Source organism: Sphaerodactylus townsendi, linkage group LG16, assembly GCF_021028975.2.
Source record: "Sphaerodactylus townsendi isolate TG3544 linkage group LG16, MPM_Stown_v2.3, whole genome shotgun sequence".
In the NCBI taxonomy this organism is placed as follows: Eukaryota; Metazoa; Chordata; class Lepidosauria; order Squamata; family Sphaerodactylidae; genus Sphaerodactylus; species Sphaerodactylus townsendi.
Window position 1 is genome coordinate 9,803,904 of NC_059440.1, and position 23,710 is coordinate 9,827,613.

Here is a 23,710-nt window from a genome sequence, read left to right on the forward strand (position 1 = left end):
CATCTCCATCGATGTCCTCCGGCACTTGAATTTGGGCTCAGGAGGTCGCAGGTCAGCCAAAAAGGCAGCTGGGTCCTCCCCGTCACTCGACCAGGCAGATTATTGCCATTGGTGAGGTTTAAAAAAGTTGGAAAGAAAACTAGGCAACAGCAGGACAGAGGAGGCAGAAAGTAGAAATAAAAGGGAAGAAGAAAGGAAAAATCTGTAGAGAGACTAGAAGATAGAAAAAATAAGGCTTTACGTTGTCAGAGACCAGGCAACGCATAACTGGTCTCCCATCAGGCAGAAAAAGACCTGAGGATTGCTGGGTAAGCCCCACAGGACACAGGAAGCAGAAAAGTTTTCGTTCTTGCCTCCCAGATGAATGGTGGGAATTACCCAGACGTCCTCTTAGCTCAGATACAGAATATTGAACATTATTGAAAAAACTGACATATATGCAACGCTAGCTTTCTCATTAACTCCAAACTTCTTTTTCTACTGTAGTGATATAAAATGCACCATTTCCAGCTTAGCATAATTGTGCTTAAAAGTAAAGGTAGCTCCTGCGAATGCACGAGGTCATTACAGACCCATGGGGTGATGCCACATCACAATATTTACGAGGAAGGCTATGTTCACAGGGTGCTTTGCCACTGCCTTTTCCAGTCATCTACACATAACCTGCAGCAAGCTGGGCATTCGACTTCAAAAGGATGGAAGGCTAAATCAGGGGTCTGCAACCTGCGGCTCTCCAGATGTTCATGGACTACAATTCTAATGGGACTTGTAGTCCATGAACATCTGGAGAGCCGCAGTTGCAGACCCCTGGGCTAAATCAACCTGGAGCCAGCTACCTAAAGTTGAGTTCCACCAAGATCAAACTCGGGTTGTGTGTACAACTTTGACTGAAGTACTGCAGTTTACCACTCTGCACTAAGGGGCTCCTTACAATGGTACTATTTCATGTATTCATAAATGAGTAGTTTTCCAAAGTTATGAATATGCTCAATGTCACAGGAAGAAAAGAGAGGAGTCAACTGTTGCTACCTTAGCTCATTGAAGCTGAAACTGAAAAACAAATTTCACAGTAAACAAAAGAAGGTATGATTTGGACTGTAGGAATTTCATTCGCTCACAGAAACATGTTTGCACATCAAGTTTAACTGGGCAAGGACGTCTTCAGTTCTGCATTATCATAAACATCATAGCATATTCATTATTAACAAAGTTAGTCACGTTTAAACATTCTTGAAAACATTGTATATGACTAAATAAACACAGGAATTGTTCCATAAGACTGCTGTTTCCCTACTATACGTTTGAAGCAAATCCTGGTCTTAAAAAGTTTTTCAGATATTGCAAATTAGAAAATGTTCCTTAGGAGTTTTAGAGTGCAATCCTGAAAGGGGGAAAGGGGGTTGGTTGTGCTAGCGATGGCACAGCCATGGCATAGTAACACCTCCTCCTAAAAGGTTTGATGCACTGTGGTCAGCAAGCTGAAAGCAACGCTGCCTCTTCCCCATGGAAGTGGCCAAAGCAGAACACTGGGTTGTGCTGGCAAATGGGGACATTTACTGGCAGAAAGGGCTCAGGAAGTTGACGAAAGCCAGCCTGGGAATGCCCCTGGGAATGCCCCCTTTGGCATGAGCTCCTGCACCGGAGAGCTCTGAGGTTATGGTTGTGCAGCCACCCAGGTATCGTGTTGCTGTGTGGCTCCCCATGGCCAGCATTAAATGCCTCTGTGCCAGCATAAATGCCCCTTATAGTGGCACATGAAATTTATGCTGGCGCCAGAGTCATGCTGCCTCCTATGTGGTTCCTGCCCACCCCCGCTGCGGATTTGCGCTGTCAGAGTTTCCCCAAATATCCAGTTTTCCTATTGGGGAAAAAGGAAAACGTTTTTGAGAAATACATGTAATCTCTCCTCACCCTGAACCTATAGGTTTCCCCCCCCACCCCCACTCCACCTGGTCTTCACATCTCCAAGTCCATCCTAGACAAGAAAGTTAAGGACCTGAACATAACTGACTACACAATTCAGGTACCATCAACAGTTCTGAAATTCAGACATCCTGGTCACTTACAAAGAATTGTTTCAGTTCAATGGCGCCCAATTTTTTAAAAAAAGGAATGACAAGCTTCAGTTGGCCATGCCGCTGCACACAAGGCAGGCAAGGAAGCAAGAGACAAACCATATTCCTCTATCAGAGATATTTAACCTCATGCTAGAATCCTACTTAGCTACTACATTTTTATCCCAACCTTCCTCCGAGGAACTCAGGATGGCTTAGATACTTCTCCTCTATTTTATCCTCAAAGCTACCCTGCAAAATAGAATCAGCTGCCCAAAGTCCCCTGGCGCCACAGCAATCTGTCTGCACACAGGTCTCCTCGTGCCTGACCAGGCAATCTAACCGCTGCGCCACGCAGGCTCTTTTCACAGCACCATACAATATTGCAGGCAGTGGTGGGATCCAAAAATTTTAATAACAGGTTCCGATGGTGGTGGGATTCAAACAGTGGCGGCGCCGCACACATGCACCTCCAGTCCCTATTGGGCAGGGAGGTTGCTTTAGTAACCCCTTCTCAGGACTCAGAAAAAATTAGTAACTACTTCTAGAGAAGTGGTGAGAGAGAACTGGTTGGATCCCACCTCTGATTGCAGGGACATTTCGTGTTCCTAAATAATTGGGGTTAAACATTATACTTTGTGTCACAGAAAGACAGAAACTCAATTGTGACCAAAGACCCCTCTTCTTCCTGTGGAATGTTCTGGAAATCCTTTGTGCAAAGAATGTTTCCATTAGCAAAAAGAAGCAGTAGTCTCTAGGCGGTCTCAGCTCGCAGAAGGAAGCACGTGGGAGTGCAAGAACTGCTGCTTGGCGCTCCCTCACAACCTCCCACTTCCCCACGTGCAGCTTTTCGTGGATGCTTGGGAGGACCGCAAAGTAGAAAGCAATTCACGTAAATTATAGTCTCCCTGCCACTGTCCACTATTATCTCTTAGATTAGAGGTGTCAAACTCAGGCCCTCCAGATGTTCATGGACTACAATTCCCAGCAGCCCCTGCTGGCATGGCAAATTGCCCCTACTGGCATGGGCTGATGGGAATCATAGTCCATGAACATCTGGAGGGCCTGAGTTTGACACCTCAAGTCCAGCAGCACCTTAGACACCAACAAGAGTTCCAGGGTATAAGTTTTTTGAGAATCAAAGCTCCCTTTCTCAATTTGAAGAAGAGTTGGTTTCACACCCTGCTTTTCTCTACCTTTAAGGAGTCTCAAAGTGGCTGACAATCGCCTTGCCTTCCCCTCCCCACCACAGGTCCCTTGTGAGGTAGTTGAGGCTGAGAGTTCTGAAAGAACTGTGACTAGGCCAAGGTGGCCCAGCAGACTTCACAGGGAGGAGCAAACAAACCTGGTTCATCAGATTAGGGTCTGCCGCTTATGTAGAAGAGGGAGAATCAAAGCCCGTCTTAGAGTCAGTCACACTTAATCATTACTCTATGCCAGCTCTGACAAAAGGAGCGTTGACTCTTCAAAGAGTTGGTTTTTATATCCTGAAACACCTGTTGGTCTATAAAGTGCTGCTGGACTCAATACTAACTGTTCCATTACAGAACAACAGGCCTACATAGCTGTTGTGGGTTTTCTGGGCTCTGTGGCCATCATCTGGTCCTTTCAGCTCCTAACGTTTTGCCCATATTTATTGCTGGCATCTTCAGAGGCAATGGGGCTACCCTCTGAAACTATCTCCTCTTAGATGGGTTACCTGAAATCTTTCATTTCTGAGCACTGGTGTTCTTGGGTTACGCAGAGCCACAGGGTTGGAGTCCACCTTTCTCTGGACCTTCCAGAATGGATATTATCTACAAGTATCATGAATTATGGTCAAGTCCAGGAAAGGAGCCTGCTGACTAAGAGGTAGAAGAGGAAAAACAAAGCCACATGGTCGACAGGGTACTCCAGAATGCAGCGAGCAAGTCAACAGAGACTGGCAAAGATCACAACGCAGAAAAACTCAAAGGTACAATAAGAAATGCAGCACTATTATACACAGGGACAGAATCAGTGGGGCACTTGTATGAAGCTGCCCAATTTAGCCTTAATGTACCTCAAGCTGGAGGGCAGAAAAGCTGAGAAAGCCATCTCCTCTGCAGTCAAGTGCATTTCCCCAGAGTTAAGTTCCTTCCTGTACTGGGACAGAACCCATAGACCCATAAATAAAGGGAGCAGAAGAATCGACAACAACTGGGAAGTTAAATTGGAGGTCTACTATAACTTGTCACATGGAATTGGGGCTATCTGTTGCATTAGGTGTCAAACTCGTGGCCCTCCAGATGTTATGGAATACAGCTCCCATTATCCCCTGCCAGTATGAGGTAAAGGTGCAAGCGCCAGGTCATTACTGACCCCATGCAGTGACATCACATCATGACATTTACTAAGCAGACAATATTTATGGGGTGGTTTGCGACTGTCTTCCCCAGTCATCCACACTTTATCCCCAGCAACCTGGGTACTCATTTTACCAACTTCGGAAGGATAGAAGACGGAGCCAACACTGAGCTGGCTACCTGAAACTGACTTCTGCTGGGATACAACTCAAGATGTGAGCAGAGCTGCAAAAGAATATAATCTGCTCCTGCTAGAGGCCTCCCTTGATAACATCCAGTTACAAGATTACCAATATTTTTTTCAACTGGTTTATTTCCTGAAAAATACTGAAGAAGCAATCACCATAAAAAAATAAATACAAGCACAATATAACACGTGAAAAGGCAAAGCAAGCAGGAATTCTGCAAAAAGCTAGGCTTTGGGATAACATTTCTAGAGATATGTTCGTCTACTGCAGCAAAAAACAGTCACGCTGCACCTTAAAAACTAACAAGATTTTATTTCAGTTTTGTGGCTAAGAGACCATTTCATCAATTGCATGCAGTGGGTGCTCAGGTGTGTTTTTCTTTTTCATGACCTCGTATATGTGTCTAGAGGGGACCCAACACACGCAACTGAGAGTGAGATCTAGAGTAAAATCTCATTACAAAAGGTGCAACAGTTCCAGTGTTAATGTCAACTGCCTTCCTTGTTGCTTAGAGGCAATTTCGTCAGGATGTTTAGGAGGGCCCTATAGTATTTATCACTGTAGTACTGATCTGGCAGAAATCACAAGAGTCCTGTAACACTCAAAAAGTTTAGCAAAATTTGGGTGGCATGTATTTTTGTGCTTCAGTCAAGAGCCCACATTGTCAGATGAATGAAGCTGACTCCCAAATAGGCCAGTGTTGGGGCAAAGAAAAGTTTGCTTACACTGGGGCCAAAAATGACATGAAATGTTAGGAGAAACTGAAGGAAACTTGCCTCTGGCTGGATAAACTGGTAGAATGGAGGCCAATGTTTGATCGCTTTGAATAGTCTGAAGCAGGAGGAGAAGGAAGAAAAGGAGAAGTTTAGACTTACACCCTGCTTTTCTCAACCAGGAGGAGTCCCAAAGCAACTACTGAACTCCTTCCCTTCCTCTCTCCACAACAGACACCTTGTGAGGTAGGTGGGGCTGGGAGAGTTCTGAAGAACTGTAACCAGCCCAAGATCACTCAGCAGGCTTCATGTGTAGGAGGGAAGAAACAAACTTGGTTCACCAGATTAGAGTCCACCGCTCAAAAGGAGGAGTGGGGAATCAAACCTGGTTCTCCAGGTTAGAGTCCACCGCTCTTAATCACTACACCATGCTGAAATCTAAACTATGCATCACATTTCATGTGTGATCTCCATGGGGAGATCTGGTATGTGATCTCCTATTCAGAACAGAACATGACTGCAGCATGGGGAGAAGATGCGGATCCTACCCTATCTTGTCCATCACCACAACTTTTTCTGGATCCAAAATTATTTTTCCCACTGGGGGGCTGCATATGCAAAGAATGCTTGCACATGCAGTCCTCCAATGATGCTGAGAATGTCACCTCAGGTCTGTTTTGGGTCGAGAGTGCGTGGAGAGCAGAAGTTCTTTCCCCTGACTGTGTAATCAAGCAGTTCTGAGCAGAACTGGGCCCCTGCAGTGCTTCTAAATCAAGTTACTGTGATGAATGTCCTACACATCCCAGTTGGGATCAGGTGTTAAATATAGTGGCGTACTGCCTATGGATACATGTGGCTACCCATTTTGCCAGGCATATGCCTGTGGGGGCGCCCAGCAGGCTCCTGCCCACCCCACTGCCGCCGCGCCGCTGCCACCCAGCTGGCTGGCCCACTCACTCACTCACTCACTCACTCACTCACTCACTCACTCACTCACTCACTCACTCACTCACTCACTCACTCACTCACTCACTCACTCACTCACTCACTCACTCACTCACTCACTCACTCACTCACTCACTCACTCACCCTTTCCTTTCCCTGCAGGCTCTGAGGTTAGGCTTCAGGGAAGCTGCCTCTCGGGCAGCCTGTCTCTATGACTTTCTTAAAAGGGCAATGCTCCAAAGATGAGCATTGCCCTTTTAAGAAAGTCATAGAGACAGACTGCCCAACTGGCAGCTTCCCTGAAGCCAAGCCTCAGAGCCTGCAGGGAAAGGAAAGAATGAGTGAGTGAGGAGGATGAGGCACTGTGCGAGTAAGCAGGGCTCTGCAGTGGGGAGCCACCCGGAGGGTTTTTTTGTCTCCGGGCGCCATTTGGACCCTGTACGTCACTGGTTAAATTTAACATGTAGTTCAACCCTGAGACAAAGACAGTAGGAAGCAAGTCTGGGTCTGGAAGGAACAACAGTCAGGTGGAGAAGAAGAAAGCTGTGATGCTCATTACAAAAAGACAATGAAGGCCAACCACGGATGTCTCGCTGCTGTTATCTGGGCCCAATGCACGCAACCTTGAATCAGCAGAATGCAGTATCTAATCAACTAGCAAAATTGACAGTTTTCAATAAAATTTAAAAAGTAGGGATATTAATGACAAGCAATCAAGCTATGAGGTCCTTGGATGCACCTTTCGCTAATATGCGAGCCTAAAAAAAAGATAACTAATGTATCAACCAACATCCCCCAGCAATCTATATTCCTCAGCCCTGTGGACAAGTGAAACAAAATACCTCACTCTGCACACCATGTCTTAGTACAACAAAAATATCTGCACAACGTGATCGTTATAAAACCAGGATCAGTACAAAACAACGGGGAGATTTTCAAAACTGCAAATCCCACAACTTCAGAATCGAGAGGAAGGGGGAGGAGATACAAAGATAGTTTGCTATGAGATTAGGTTTGGGTTCTTGAAAATACCTGGACCCATGGATATTTAACATGCAAAAATACATATCACTTGATTCACCAGACTATTCTTCAAATTTAGTTTTTTACACTCCAGTTTCAATTAGCTTCCTGTATGTTTAGGTTGAGAGACAGTGGGTGGTTAAACACTTAAGGGGTTGGACTACGACCTGGGAAATCCAGGTTCAAATCCTCATTTACACTGTGGAAGGTTGCTGGGCGACCTTGGGACAGCCACACATCCTCAGCCCTGCTCTTGGCTAGTATTTGGAGGGGAGACCATAAAGGAAACCATAAGCCTGATACAGTGACAGGCAGTGGCAAACCCCCTCCCAACCTCTCTTGCCTTGAAAACCATATGGGGTACCTGCAAGTGGCTGCAGAAGGGGTCCAGCCTTCTCCTGGCTAGAAGTCTGCTGTGACTTAAGTCATCTTTGACATGCCAGCACAAAAAAAATTAGGATAAGGTCAGGTTGAGTGGGTGTGACTGGCCCAAGGTCACCCAATTTGCTTCCATGGCAGATTCAAACCTGAGTCTTCCAGATCCTAATCTAACACTCTCTAACCCCTAGGTGTCAAACTCGCAGGCCTTCAGATGTTATGGACTACAGTTCCCATTATCCCCTGCCAGCATGATGCTGGCAGGGGATGATGGGAGCTGTAGTCTATAACATCTGGAGGGGCGTGAGTTATATCTCAAAGTTTTTATAATTTGCTTTTTTATTGTATTACTTCGAAGAAAGTATCCACCTGCTTTTCTATCTTTACCATTTCCCCCCAAAACTAAGCATTAGGAGAGAAAACCACAACCTCTTCGGAACCCGTTTTATTTCTTCCAGAATGTTAAGCCAGACAACCTGAGGAATATTTTACTTTAAAAAGTAGCCACTCCCTGCAAAAATCTGCCAATTTATCTCAGCTTTAAATTGTAAGAAAATTGAGCCACGGAGAATGTTATTTTAGCTTAAAAATCAGTTTAAATTTACAAAGTTTAAAGCATAGCATTGTGCCTGCACTACTAGAGGAACCTCCGCAAAGTGGAAGCCTCGCCAAAAACTTCAGGAAAGCTTTTTCATAAGATAGAAGTCACTTCAAAAAGCTCTAGATTTAGCCAGGGCCACCCTAACTACCATATAAGAGGAAGTAGCCAATAGGTGTTGGTCCAAGAAGTAGAGCTATCTTTTCATACGTTGATGTTGCGAGATGGCAGTCCAGCCTGGAGTTTAAAGGTAACATCGAGCTCCTTTCATTGAACTTGGAAACAAACCAGCAACCAGTGCACAGGTTGCAAGATAAGCATAATACATACTCAGAGGCTGGTCCTAACTAAGAACTGGGCTGCTGCATCTTGCATCAGTTCCTGGGCTGATTTCAAGGGCAAACGCATCCAAAATGTGTGACAACAATCTTGTCTTAATTTTACTGCTGCATGACTCAGTGGGTCCAGGTTTGCTGGGTTCAAGGTGTGAGATGGGGGGGGGGGGCAGCCTCCAGACTTGATTCCACTTTTTTGTTACCCCCTCCACCTGTTTCTCCAATAAACGAGTAGGGTAGAAAGCCATCCCCAGGCTGTTAAGCCGAGTCCAGCAAAATTATCCCATAAATGATAGACAGCCATTTGATCACAGTAGAAAGGAAGGCATTGGCCCAGAACAGAAACTGCAATTTCTGGAGGCTCAATGAAGTGTACAGCTGGGTCTCATCAGCATATAGATGACATTCAACTTCAAAGTTACAATCTCACATAAAAGTCTTCAACATTATATTTTAAAATATGGAAGGTGACACAGAGCTCTCAGGCACTCCACAAACTGTTTACTGCAAACAGACACAAACAAGTCAACACATCCCAATACTTTGCTTCTCATCCTGACTTCAAGTACTTCAGTAGAATCAAGTGGCCAACCATGTCAAAGGCTACTAGGGGGATTTAATAAAAGTAACACAGGAACACAGGAACCGAGAAACACGTGTTGGTAACATAATTAACTTAGAAATTTTAATATCGAACATCAAGATGATTCTCCAGTAATGGCAGATTTGGCAAACATATTAATTTTGGGTTATGGGTTTAAATGCACTGCTTCATTAAAAATAACAATGTGAACAAATTTTAATAAATGCTTTCTTATACAGCACATTTTTCCTACTACACATTAGATCTGCTTCTACAGACATTTCCCTCAAAACTTGCAAAGGCCTTTATGCGAATAGCTATCTGTCTATCTAGAGCAGTGGTTCTCAACCTTCCTAATGCCGCGACCCTTTAATACAGTTCCTCATGTTATGGTGACCCCCAACCCTAACATTTATCCATTTTACAGATGGAGAACACTGATGCAGAGAGTCTTAGGCAACCCCTGTGAAAGGGTCATTCGACCCCCAAAGAGTCCTGACCCCCAGGTTGAGAACCACTGATCGAGATCTGTTCTGACCTGGTTGGCCCAGGCTAGCCATATCTCACCAGAACTCAGAAGCTAAGCAGGCTTGGCTCAGGTTAGTACTTGGACGAGAGACCACCAGGGTTGCTAAGTGAAGGAAGGCAGTGGCAAACCACCTCTGTTAATCTCTTGCCTTGAAAACCCTACTGGGTTGTCAAAAGCCGGTTGTGACTTGACAGCATTTTACACACATCTAGAGATTTGGCAAAAAGCACAGAAGGGTTGGATTTATACCCCGCTTTTCTCAACCTTTAAGGAGTCTCAAGCGGCTAACAAACTCCTTCCCTTCCTCTTTCCATGTATTGTGAGGTCGATGGGGCTGAGACAGTTTGTGACTAGCCCAAGGTCACCCAGCAGGCTTCATATGTGTATAGCAGTGGGGTAACAAACCTAATGCACCAGATCAGAGTTCATGTAAGAGGAGTGGGGAACCAAACTTGGCTGTCCAGATTAGAGTCCACCACTCTTAACCATAACACCACCCTATAAACCTGTGGCCTTCAATGTCTCTAAATCCAAGGCCCACCTTTAGAACCAAGACAGCAGCATGGGAACCCACTAAGCTGCCAGCACAAGTTATCAGAGTCACATGACAGGAAAAGGGTGAGCCAGTGCTATGACCTCAACAGTTTGAAGCCAGGACAGTTCAAAGCAAACCAAGAGAGCTGGAGATAGGAAACGCAAACAGAGCGCCAGCGGGTGTACCCTAATGAGACACAAACCAAAAAGGAATCCTCTCCACCATTGAATGAATTTGCCTTTCCTCCCACTGCTTCTCTCAGCTTGCAGCAAAAGAGAAGCAGGAGGCTCGGCTCCTTTCCTCTCTACACATGCAAACTAGCAGCAGGCCTTTCCAGAGAGCACCCTTACAGGGATTTCAAAATTTAGCTAGCACAGAGTGCTGGACCAAGATATAGAAGATTTGGATTCAAATTCATACTCTGAAATGAATCTTGCTAGATAATCTTAGGCCAGACACACACCCCGAAAAACTCCTAACCTTCCTCGCAGGATAGTTGTAAAGATAACATGGAAAATGAAAAGAAGGTGGCAAGAGAGTGAAAGGTGACCAACCACACTGTTAAAACAGCCACACAATAAAAGTAAGAGGATTAATACCTTCAGGCACTGAAATAACCTACTGAAGACCTCAAAGTTTAATCACAGGATTTATCACTATACTCATGTAACTACGTAGGACACACTGGCTTCAATTTCACTCCGTTCCTTGTACCACACCCTCCACTGGTAATGCATATACATGTACTTGAACACATCATGAACATTTGCATAGACCTTTCTAAACAAAAGCGAATCAGAGAGAAATGAAAGGATAACATAAAGGAACCAAACTGCAGCAATCCTGATATTTAGACCTCAAAGAATACTGTGATGACAATACAGCAAGGTTATATTTTGTCATCAAACACTACCCAAAGGCTACAAGGCAAGCCTGTTAGTATTAATTGTACCAGTCATCTAAATAGACACTGGGAAATGTGATTTTGCATCCTGAAAAAGTAGGTGCAAGTCGTTATACCACGCAGGATCACATTAGATGAGAAGAGATCAACAATACAGTCATTTTTTTAAAACCCACAAGTCATGGGGGCAGGGGGGAATCCCAAAATATAAACAAAAAAGCTTAGTTGCAGGGTTTTTCTTTCTTTCTTTCTTTCTTTCTTTTGGCAGCTTCCTCATAATATGACCAGGCCAAATCAATGACAGGCCAGGGACACCCAGCATGCACTGCTCCTTGCCCCCCCCCCCTTCTCAGGTCTCTGGAAAAAAGGTGCCAGGTCGCCCCTGTTATCCATGAGAGTGACAGGAAAATTAGTAAGCTTTCATAAGGAAGCCATTACACTTCCTTCTGCTCCCCCTCCTCTCCAAGTGTAACACCCATGCATAGAGTGGTGTATACAAGGAAGGAGAACAGATTTCTGCAGCACTGCAGAGAGTGAGGAAGAGGAGGGCGGGCACGGGGAAATATCTGTGCTCCCCATTCCTTCCGAAGGGGAACTTTTGCCTGAAACAATGAGCACAGACCACCACCGATACACACCCAGCTGCTGCTGAAACAGGGGTGGGCTCTCTTACCCCAAGTACTGCCATGGGGCCATTTCAGCCAGGAGAAGGCTGGTACCCGGGCTGCAGCCACTGGCAGGCCCATCCCATTGACCCCCCCACCCCACCCCCAGGCCAGGCAAGCCCACTTCTCCATCTTCTGGCCAGCTCCCCGAGCGCAATGCAAGATCCCTCGCCCATGGCTGGAGAAAGAGATCTCGCAAATCTCCTGGGAGGCCACCTTTGCCAAGCCAGCCCATTTAGTGACCTACAAGGGCCACCCCCCCCACACACACACATACACAGAGCCTCCCCCTTTCTAGCAAAGGTCCCCTTTCCGCACATCCCAAGGAAATGGGAGGAGGCCCCAAACAGCTCCCTTGGATGAGCAGTGACTAATGCCCTGTATTAAATAACAATAATAAAGCAAAGCCGGGGAGCTTGTCTTGCACAGATCTGCTGGTCAAACCCAACAGGCCGCACGGCACCTGGCTATCAGCCCCCAGCTCACCCTGGGGAGACCCCCCACCCACTCTTTTCTCCCTCCCTCTCTCTCCTTCTCCCACCCCCTCGGGGTGACGTAGCGGTCAGGAGGAAGCCGAAGCCAGGACGAGCTAACCTACCTCGCAGGGCTCTCGGGTGGATGAGAGCCCGGGGATATCTGCAACAACCGGCCGAAGAGAGGGCGCCAGATCCATGCAACGGGGCAAACAAGCCCCAGGGCGAGGCGAGCCCGTGGCCCTCTCGGGGGCGGGCCCTCGCGAGCCCCCTCCCCAGCATGGCGCTGTTGGGCCGGCCCCCCTCCCCACCCCACCCGAGCAAGGAAGGGCCCTCTCGATCCCCCCCCCCCCGGAAGGGTCTTCTCCCTCCCTCGCCCCCAAACCAGAGGCCTTCCCCGCCCCGCCCGGCGTGAACTCTCGCCCGCCCCCTCCTCCTCCTCCACTTACCCTCCCGGTGCTCGGCGCTGCCGTCGCGGGTCCCCCTCCTCCCCCGCCCGACCGCCGCCAAGGCCCCAGGCCTGGCCCGGCCCGCTGAGCAAGGTCCCGGTCCGGCCGGGAGGGGCCTGGTGGGGGCCGGGCGGAGGCCTCTGGCGCCGGGCGGGGTCGTCCCTCCGAGCAGGTCCCCTCAGCGGCGGAGACGACGGCGCCGCCTGGTGCTCCTTCGTCCCCTTCCCTCCGCTCGTCCCCTCAGCCGCCGCCGCTCCGGGCCCGGCAGCTCCGCCTGCGCCTCCCCCTCAGCCGCCGCCGCCGCCACCGCCACCGCCTTCGCTGGCCCGGCCTCCTCGGCCTCGGCAGCCCACCGGGCCTCTCGCGAGACTTGCGCGCCGCCGCGGCTCCTGGGCTGGGGCTCGCCTCACCAAGCGGGCGGCCTGGCTGAGGGACGGCGCCAGGGACGGCGGGGAGAGGCGGCGGCAACCGTCGCCGCTCGCGCGGGGCGGGGGTCGGCTGCCAGTGGCGGGAAAGGGGCGGAGGGCGAAGGAAAGGCGGGTTTCAGTCGGAGGGTCTTGAGCGGGACTCGCCAGTGAGGAGCTGGGGAAGGGCGGCCCCGGAAGCTACCTGGAGGGAATGCCAGCCTCCAGGTGGCATCTGGGGATCCCCCCCCCCCCCCCAGACTACAGAGATCAGCTCCCCTGGAGGAAAAGGGATGCTCTGGAGAGTGGGTCCTGATGCATGGGACCCCACTGAGGTAGGGTGGGGCTGCCATGCCACCCTCCCAATAGGACATGGGGATCCCTCCAGGGGTGGCCAACCTATGGCACTCCAGATGTTCATGGACTACAATCCCCATCGGCCCCAATTGGCCATGCTGGCAGGGGCTGATGGGAATTGTAGTCCATGAACATCTGGAGTGCCATAGGTTGGCCACCCCTGAAAGACTGCAAAGAGCAGCTCCCCCGGAGAAAAGGGGTGCTCTGGAGGGTGGGTGCTGAGGTATGGGACCCCACTGAGGTAGAGATGCCAGCCTCTTGATAGCACATGGGATCCATCCAGACTGCAGAGATCAATTTCCCTGGAGAAAATGCTGTAGATCAGTGGTTTCCAACTTTTTGCACTCGCATAACCCTTGGCAATTTATTCCCCTAAAATTATACCCCGATATTAGCAAATCCATTACGTAATTTTTTGCAAACCCCCCCCAAATGCTCTGACACGTACCCCATTTTGGGAACCACTGCTTTAAAGGGTAGAATTATGGCTCTTGTAGCCCACTGAGGCTCCTTTCCTCACCAGGTCCTACCCCCAAATTTCCAGTAGCTTCCCAATCAAGATATGGCAAGTCTATCTCCCCTGGAGCCAAGGGAAACCTGGCACCCTGGACAGAGGTGATGCAGCAGACCTGAGGGAATGGGGGAACTGGTTGGTGCTACACTGAGAGAGAGCAGGAAATATGCAGGCAATGTTTTCTTTTTTGCATCCCAAACAAGGAAAAATGAAAAAATCAAACGAGAGATGTGCTGTTGGGGGTGCCACAGTGGGCAAGGGAAGAATCAGGCTGGGCAGATGTGAGAAGTGGGTGCTGGAAGGAATGGATGGGAGCAACGCTGTAGTTTTGTGGTTTATATGTCGTTTGAGTTTTTAAATACAGAGTAGTAGCGTTGTGATGTTTTTCAAATGTGGGTTTTATGTTTTGCTTCCCATTTCTATTGGGGTGTCAATATCTTAGATAAAAATAACAGGAGGATATAATGCCAGGTTACCCTCCTGCTGCCAACAATAATGGGAGGTCTTGTGACACCTTAAAGACTCTTAAGCAACTTCGGCATGGTGGTTAAGAGCAGGTGGACTCTAATCTGGAGGAACCGGGTTTGATTCCCTGCTCCGCCGCTCGAGCTGTGGAATTCAGATTAGCCTGTGCATTCCAGCACACACCAGCTGGGTGACCTTGGGCTAGTCAAGTTCTTCAGAGCTCTCTCAGCCCCACCTACCTCACAGGGTGTTTGTTGTGGGGGGGAAGGAAAGGAATTTGTAAGCCCCTATGAGTCTCCTTCAGGAGAGAAAGGGGGATATAAATCCAACTCTTTTTCTTCGTCTTCTTCAATACTGTATTCCAGTTAAAGCTTTTGTGAACTAGAGCTCACTCCTTCGTCCAATGAGGGAATCCTCACTGTGCAAATATCGTATGCAGGAGGATTAGGAAAAACAACCCAGCAGGGTCATAACTGAATTGGGTATCAGTAGTCCATAATCTCTACTTTTTCAGGTTAGATTGGAATATAACATAATTCCATTCTTCCCTGTTCCAACTTTATCAACCCCAACAAAGGGATTTTAAGACAAGTGAGAAGCGGAGGTGGTTTGCCACTGCCTTCCCCTGCAGAATCTTCCTTGGTGGTCTCCCTTACACATACCAACCCATCTTAGCTTCTAAGATTTGATGAGATTGGTCAATATACCATGCTGCATTCCTTCCCCTTCCTTTTGTATACATTTCATGACCCTTTGACCTGACTGCTCGTTTGCTCATTTTTCTGCATAACATGTCTGCCTATCGGGGATTCTCTCATTGCATCTAAAGAAACTCTCTCTTATGCTGGGAAATAAAATTGTTAAGTCTTCAGGGTGCCACAAAAGGGAGGACGTTTGGGGGGAGATCTTCTGCTTAGATGTTGCAGCTGTAAATTGAGTGGAATAAATGGGAGGGGAGCAGCATAGGGTGAACTGGGGGCCACATACTAAGGAAAATTAATGTGCGGGTCAGGATCCCAGGGAAAAGATTATTTGGCTGGGGAAAATTGTGAGACAAAAACTTACAGAGTTTTGGTTAGTCTCCATCCAACGTGGAAGCATCTAGCAAATGCAAACGTCTTTCTCATTTCTGTACCCCTTCCTTCTGCTGGTAAGCTTAATATGGCCTATGTGGTAGTTACAGATGGAAAGAGACCAGAAGAAAAATAACCCGGGGTTTTCTTTTCTGCTTTCTTTCCTCCTATTTAGAAGTTCTTCTGTTGTATATTTTATCTTTGGTAAGAAGTAATACGTATTTAAGACCAGGTTTTTACTCATTTGAAATGACCTCCATAAGAAGTAGACATTGGAATCAAGTGTTGTCAAAGTTTTAGGGGTTATCGGATGACCAAAATGTTTACTTTATTTTAAACAATTCATATGAAGGTTTCTGTGAAAAGGTAGCCAACTTTCTCTTTGATGTAATTAATGCTTCAGTATGAAATACGGGTATGCAACTATTAAGCATCAGTGAAAGTTTGATTGATTTTATGTATAATTATATATTTTTAGGCTGTGATTTTGTAATTTTTATATGCTAATAAAGGCTTTGCATGCATTTGAAATGTATGGTCCTGAGATTTTTATGTAAAACTATCTTCAGTGTTAGAGAATTTAATTCCAAGACTGTGGACATATGTGACGCTCAAATCAGGGTTTTGTGTCCACGCTCCCATCTTCATGAAACGAGGACGCGGTGTCTTTCTTGCATTCTGGATTGCTGCTTTCCTTCCTTTGGTGGGTTTTGAGGCTTAACATTCGCGTGCTAAGGTAATCTAGGGCACAGCATTTATCAGAGGTGTGGTGCAAAAAACAACAACGGTTTCATCCCTAAAGTTACAATGTTTCAATAAAATTAACAATAGTGAAGGAATGTCATTGCCAGTACAATATGAGACAAACTTGACAGTTCAAGATCTGCCTTATAGGCTCTGTTCCGAGGGTCCCTGTGTTCAGAGTTAAGGCAGGACTTTTTGGTGGTGGCACCTTCCTTATGGTATGCCCTTCAATCAGTATTATTCCAACAATAATTTTCATGCAGAGCTTTGAGTTCGTTTAAAAACAACAAACGCTTTCCTAAGCCATGTAGAGCTTTGTTTATATATATGACGACTGCAGCAAGAATTTTATATGTACAAAAATGGAGAGTTAATAAGATACCAACAAGAGAGGACTGGATTCTGAAAGTTGCAGAATATTCAGAAATGATGTTGACCATGTTACTAAGAGACAATAGTTTGAACAATTTTTTTTAGAAAACTGGAAACCTTTTATGGAACATTTGAAAACTTTCAAAAACCTGTTCAAATAGAGAAGTAGTGGCAGGGTTTGAAATCTACTGAATTAATGTTTTAATTATATATATATGAATCTAGAGATCACTTTTAATCAAAGGTGGGATAGCTGGAAGTCAATCTATGACGTGTGGTGGGTTGTGTTTTCTTTATGTTTGTATCTTTTTGTCTTATGTGTGAGAAAATAAAATTGTATATTTCAGTTCAGGTATCTGTTGCTGTTGGGACATGAAATTAACATGGAGTGTGCTTTAAAGATATTTATAAGTGAAAATCAAAATGCTAACTTGGTTCACACTGTGATTAGTGCACTAGATAATTTTATGGAAAGAACACATTACCAGGGTTTATATTTTAAATCCCATAACTGTGCCAAATAGTACAATCTTAGATGCCAGGTTAGAAATGCTGCTTTTTAAGTTAAAGCAGTATAATAATTTCAGGTTTGATAAAGTAACACTCCCATCCAAAGGCCATGATGCCAGTAGAAGAAGAAGAAGAGTTTGGAATTATACCCCCCTTTCTCTCCTGTAGTAGACTTGAAGGGGCTTACAATTTCCTTTCCCTTACACCCCCCCTTCACAACAAAAACCCTGTGAGGTGGATGGGGCTGAGAGAGCTGTGACCAGCCCAAGGTCACCCAGCTGGCGTGTGTTGGGAGTGCACAAGCTAATCTAGTTCACCAGATAAGCCTCCACAGCTCAAGTGGCAGAGTGGGGAATCAAGCCCGGTTCTCCAGATTAGAGTGCACCTGCTCTTAACCAGTATGCCACTGCTGCTCCTAGTTGATGTTCTGTGCTTGCTGAGCACAAGAGAAATATTAGATAAGAAAAGACCCCTTTCCAAGGTCCAGGAAGCACATCAATTGTAACACAGCCTCTTTAAACCCTGCTGGCAAACATTAATCCTGGATTGGCAGGAAAACGTGCCACTCCACCCCACAAGTAGCAGTGGCCAGTCAGCACATGGTAAACATGGCCGCCTCGCCCAGATTTCAAGCAGCTGCCACTGTTCACTGAGCACAGCAAGAGGAGGAACAAAGGCAAACAGAGTCCAGTGCTAGCAAGAGCTCGTCCAGGTGACAAGGAGCCCTGGTGTGCTGCATTCCAAGGAACTCTGCATTTGTCTGCTGGTTATTAGGAAAACTTTTTACAGTGATGAGAGTAGTTCAGCAGTGGAATTGGCTGCCTAGGGAGCCAATGGACTCCTGTCTGGCAGTCTTCAAGCAGTGGTTGGGTGAACACTTGTCAGGGATGCTTTACTGGGGGTCTACAACCTGCGGCTCTCCAGATGTTCATGGACTACAATTCCCATCAGCCCCTGCCACCATGACCAATTGGCCATGGTGGCAGGGGCTGATGGGAATTGTAGTCCATAAACATCTGGAGAGCCGCAGGTTGCAGCCCTGCTTTAGGCTGATCCTGAATCGAGCAGTGGGTTGGACTAGATGGCCTGTATGCCCCACCCCCAACTCCATGATTCTACATGGGTTCAAGTCCCCTCCTGGAGCAGTATTCTCTTTTGCTGCAGCACTAAGACCATTTTAATAGGGCGCCCTTCAGCTTCTGTTGCACAAGGGTTCAAGTCTGATCTTAGGGTGCGTGGGCCTCTGGGGGCTCCACCCTTTTGCCAGGCAAGGGGTATGCAGAGAGCAGGAAGATACAATTGCACACTTACAAAAGATTTTCCCCAGGAATTCAGTGGGGAAAGGCATTCCTGTGTATCAATTAGGGACCATGTGTTTAAGTCCCATCAAAGGGGATGCTCACAAGAATAGATATGGGAAGGCCCAGAAAAGAAAGGAAGCCTTTTTAAAAACCGCCTCCATTTTTGCAGTGAGAATTTTTAGAGTGACTAAAAGGATCTCCTATGAAGGGTAAATGTACAGCATGACAAATGTTAGAAGACGGTTCAATCCAAGTTTTTCCACCAAATAATGGGAGTTCCAAACTGCGTCCCTTACACAGCTCTGTGTTTAGAACTGGGGCAAAACACTCTGGAACATAAAGCTTGGCTTAGAGCCTTTAGATTTTGGCTCCGCCTTCACTACCTGCCATCCAAACGCTCCCTTGTCTCATTGGCACTACAGGACGCGCAGGCTAACCCCTGGTTTTCTCTAATCGAGAGAAAGATTATTTCCATCGGCCTGCCTATTGAATCACTCTACCTAATGTCCTATTCAGAAGCGTACAATAGGCTCAGAGATCGGCTTTTAGATCTAGAATTTGCAAATTTGCATCTAGCAGCCAAACGAACCTGCTCTCCAACACAACTCCTAATTCCAACACAACAGAGTTTATAGCATTAGGTAATGATCTTTCCTGTGTATATAACAGGACTCTGAAGAGGCAGCATAGAAATATTCAAAATAAATAAATGCTGTAGACATACATATTTTCAAGGATCTTTATTGTTGCCAGTTATTCACATTTTTAAAAATATGGTATAATGTGGGACGGTGAAGATAAATTAATAAAGAGTTGTTTTCCATGTTACAAAGTTCAACTTTATATTTATTTATGTAATTTATAGTCTGTCTTTCTCACTGAGACTAGAGGTGGATTATACAGTAAGTCAGATGAATCGCATAATAAGTAATGTAATAGGACAAGGATAACAGAAATCTGAAACAAGGTATAGAATATTAGAAATGATATGTTAATGAAGAAAATGGTATTACATAAGTAGAAAATGATGTACTGAAAGCAAGGTGATATGTATAGTAACTCAGACAGATGAGATCAGCAACCTCACTCATTGGGCAGAATGAGAAAAATTACAATTGTGTTATGGGGCTGCTTTGAGTTACGGGGCTTGTGCTATCAACCTGTAAGCTCAGGTGCTTTCTTAGGCACCAGTAGAATCAGCAATCCAAACAATATATATTGGCAGAACAGATCCAGGTAGTTAACACAGTTCAGGACCCTGAGATAAGCAGAAGGTGCAACCAGTTCAGTTGGTGCCATCTGTATGGGCAATGCCGGACTATGTGATGGCTGTGGCATTCTTTCCACCAGACAGAGCGGGAGTCGTTCACTCCCACTGACTGTGTATGTAAGCAGCGATTTCAGGCAGCCTATAGTACCCAGAGACTGCTGGGATATCTTTTTTCCCACCACAGCACTGATGTTTTCACAACATACGTGGCCTTTGCAGATCTGAGTTTCCAAGAAGGTTTAACCAGCCAGCTGTGCAGTCCCCAAGAAGGTGTTTCTCTAATTCCAGAGGGTTGGCTAGATCCTTGGGTTTGTGGTCCCGGTTCATCCCCCTGGAAAGGGGGACCAGACATTCTGGTCACAACAAATGCTTCACTAGCAGGTTGGGAAGCTCACTGTGATGCTTCTGCAAGCGGTCACTGGTTGGTTCCTGAGGCTAGCTTGCGCGTTAATCCGTTCGCGCTCAGTGTTATTTAGACATACTTTGGTCTCCTTCGCATCACTCCTCTGGGGCAAGATCATGCAGATAGCTACAGCCACAGCAATGTTCTCAGTCATCAGTTGAGGAGGCCCTTTTCATTCGTGTAAAAGCCACAAAAGCAGTGACTCCTCTGTTTCAAGCCCTCCACGTAGCCAGGGCAGATTTTCTCAGCAGGGTATTCTCCTTATTGCAGAAATAAATGGTGAAGAACAACCAGCTAATGCCCATTGACCACCTTCAGTTGTAAAAAAGATGGAGACCCGAGACAGGGTTTTTTCAGTGGTGACCCCAAAACTGTGGAACAATCTCCCCACCCTCCCGCAAGGCGCGTCAAGGATCTTCGTAATATGCATTTAGAAAATGCGTAAAGATGCACCTATTTTCCCTGGCGTCTGGCTGAAGAGACGGTTTCCCCCTTCTGGTAATATCATGAAATTTTAAACAGGGTTTTTAAAAAGGAATTTTTATGCATTTTAAGCAGGTTTTTATTGTAGTCGTTTTTATGTGTCGTATTATCGCAGGTTGTAATTGCTTTTAGGTTGCATTGGATTGTATGGCTTTTATGAGTCTCGTGTCATAGCCTGCCCTGGGACCTTTGGGTATAGGGCAGGATAAAAAAGACACGCAAATATATAAATAAACCTTCACTCGGGGTGTGGTGGGGTTTCCATGCTGTATGGCTGTGTTCCGGTAGTATTTTCTCCTGATGTTTCGCCTGCATCTGTGGCTGGCGTCTTCAGAAGCAGAGTGTAACGTTGTCTTCCACAGAGGCACAGTCCCTTTCACCTTTAAAGTGAGACGAACGTTTCTTCTGATACCTAAAGCTGTATCATGCTCCCGTGAAACCTCGACGTACAGGTCCTGTGGTGCGAAGTGCCATCAGTTTTCAGACTGGGCTACAGCGCAGGGGTGGTTTCCCAACACTGGTCTACCTCAGTGTTATCTTTGTCTGTTTGTTATTTTCGAAAGACTTAGAGTTAGCAGTTCCATCTTTCGTAGTCCACCGGGCTGCCATTTCAGCCTCCAGGATTTTGGGTTCATTGCGGCTCTTAAAAACCATGTTCAACCTTTACCCCTCCCCCCCTTACCTCACAAGGTCTTCGTGTCCCTGTAGAAGGCAGGTTTGGGTGGGGAGGCTTTGTATCATCGCGCTACGTGTGTTCTGCGAGATGTTTAAAAGGTACGTCAGGGGTGTTGCAGGTTTGGCTTGGGTGGGGCTGTTTTGCAATACAACACCCGCAGGCAAGAATAGCTGGAGCTGGGCTTGTGGGACTCAGAAAAGGAGTTCCCACCGGCTACGACCTTGTTCGCACAAGTGGCGGTCCTTGTCACAAGTTCAGCCAAGGGCCTAATCATGCTTTCCTGAGCAATATGAGGAAAACGTGCTCGGGGGAGAAGGTGGTGGAAGAGAAGCGGGAACAGTTTGCTGTCTTATAATTCTCCTACATTGTGGCAGGCAAAACACATAGCTGGGGCGGAGGGAAGGAGGGAGAGACAACATTTAAGATCATTATATTTTTGCTGTGCACCTTGAACTAGGTTCCCTTGGCGTCTGTTCACACTATTTTCACAGATCTCTATTGGAGTTACTCTTTCCTTTTTGTCCCTATGTTGTATATACCTAATAAAGGTCTCTGAATCTAAGGGGGACACGGTGGCCAGACTGACCCCCGGACACCATTTTATACAGCTACACTCCTCAGCACCCAGGACTGAGAAGTCCCCTCAAGGGGCTGGAGCAGCCCCCAGACCACACGTTTGACACCCCTGGCCGAGATGATCCTCAGGTGCAGGATCTTCCCCATTTCCCCCTCCTGATGTTTCCATTAATAAAGAAGGTGCAGGTAATGAAGGCAAGCCAGGAAGATCCCCTTCTTTGTACTTACTGAAAACTTTCCAAAACTTCTTGGGGACACCATTCCTCACAGAACATTATTTGAAGATAAATTTGAAGGCTTGGATAAAAATTGTTCCTGGGATGAAGACTGCAACGCTAGTCAAATGGGATCAGGCAGGACAGCGCAAGTTTTGCATGGTTCATTAGTGACATGAGAACATTGGAGCCGATCCTTTGTTTCATAAATATCTGGGGCGAGAGGGCGTGCTGGCCAGCAGATGTCTAGCAGAGGGTTCTCGGCAGGGACTGAGAATCCCCTTTGCCTGCAGGAGCGGTCTACGCCAGGGGGCCTAACCATCTGACTCGAGAAAAAGGCAGCTTTGAATGACCACTGAAGCAGCGGGACGCGGACAATATATACCCCACTAAAAACATTCCCTTCTCACAGGACACAGTGTGTAGCACGCTTCTCTCTGTGATACACTTCTGAAGATGCCGGCCACAGATGCCAGCAAAACGTCAGGAACACGATCTTCCAGATCACGGCCACACAGCCCAGAAAACCACCACAACCACTCTAAAGCAGTGTGGTTTTTTAAAACTTGCATACCTTTTTTTAACTTGCAAACCTTTAATCTGCATACCCCTTGGCAAGCCATCTCCCAAAAACTGAACCCCCATATTAGCAAACCCATTCTGTAATATTTTTTCACGTACCCCCAAATGCTCTGGCGCGTACCACAGGGGGATACGTACCCCACATTGGGAACCACTACTCTAAAGCACAGGGGTCAAACTCGCGGCCCTCCAGATGTTGTGGACTACAGTTCCCATCCTCCCCTGCCAGCATGAGACTGGCAGGGGATGATGGGAACTGTAGTCCATAACATCTGGAGGGCCATGAGTTTGACTCCTGTGCTAAAGAATGTTCCCCCTCAGATTTCTCTCACTCACACAAATGTGCTCTGTCTCAGTCCACGGGGCCCCATGTCCAGTGGCACCCCTCTGACTTTCCAATCTCTGCCCTGCTTCAAAGACGACGCCCCCCTCAGATTGGCTCCAGGCTGACGTACAAAGAACACGCCTGCTGCCTGGCTGCCTTGTTGCCAAGAGAACAGGAAGCTGCGCAGAAGAGATGCCAACCTGGATTGGCCTACCAATGTCTCCCACCCCCACCCAGCCATACACTCAGCCTACAAACGACAGCAGCCACCTGGCATCCAGGGCTTCGAGAAAGCAACATGGGCAGGTTGGACTTGACGAGAGGGCTGAGCGTTATTATTATTAATATTGGAAGGGGCAGGAATAATAATTTGCAGGCAGGGCGGGAAGGTGTTCCCCGGTCCCCCAAGCAAAGCGAGTGAATTTAGTAGCCCCACCATTCCCACTCTGTCGGGCTGCCTCCGACCTCCCTTGTGGGCCAGGAAACAAAGTCTTGCAATCTCAAGGTGTAAAGATGAACTAACTGTGGCAAAGGGAGGCATCCTTTTCTGAGAGATTCACACCTATTTCTCGACCCTGCTGTTGTCAAGTAGGGTTTGTGGGCTTCAGAGGTGCAGGGTGGAACAGCAGACATTTTCACAGGAGAAGCAGAGGGGTGGAGGAAAGGTGGGCCAGCTCTAGGTTGGGACATTTCTGGAGATTTTTTTTGGGGGGGGGGGTGCAGCGTGAGAAGGGCTAAGTTTGG

The 23,710-nt window shown here is 46.9% G+C and overlaps 1 protein-coding gene across 2 annotated transcripts in view; it reads right to left on the reverse strand.

Moving 5' to 3' along the window:
• The window catches only part of TAOK1 (TAO kinase 1), an 84,924-nt gene extending 72,096 nt beyond the window's left edge, over window positions 1–12,828 (reverse strand). Inside the window, exon 1 of one of the 2 annotated variants that reach the window (XM_048519271.1) lies at window positions 12,697–12,828. The gene's annotated coding sequence lies outside the window, so the exon portion shown is untranslated. Of the gene's footprint in view, window positions 1–12,372; window positions 12,475–12,696 lie in introns of those variants that run through there. The other variant, XM_048519272.1, reaches the window with a different exon arrangement.
• Window positions 12,829–23,710: the final 10,882 nt, after the last annotated feature.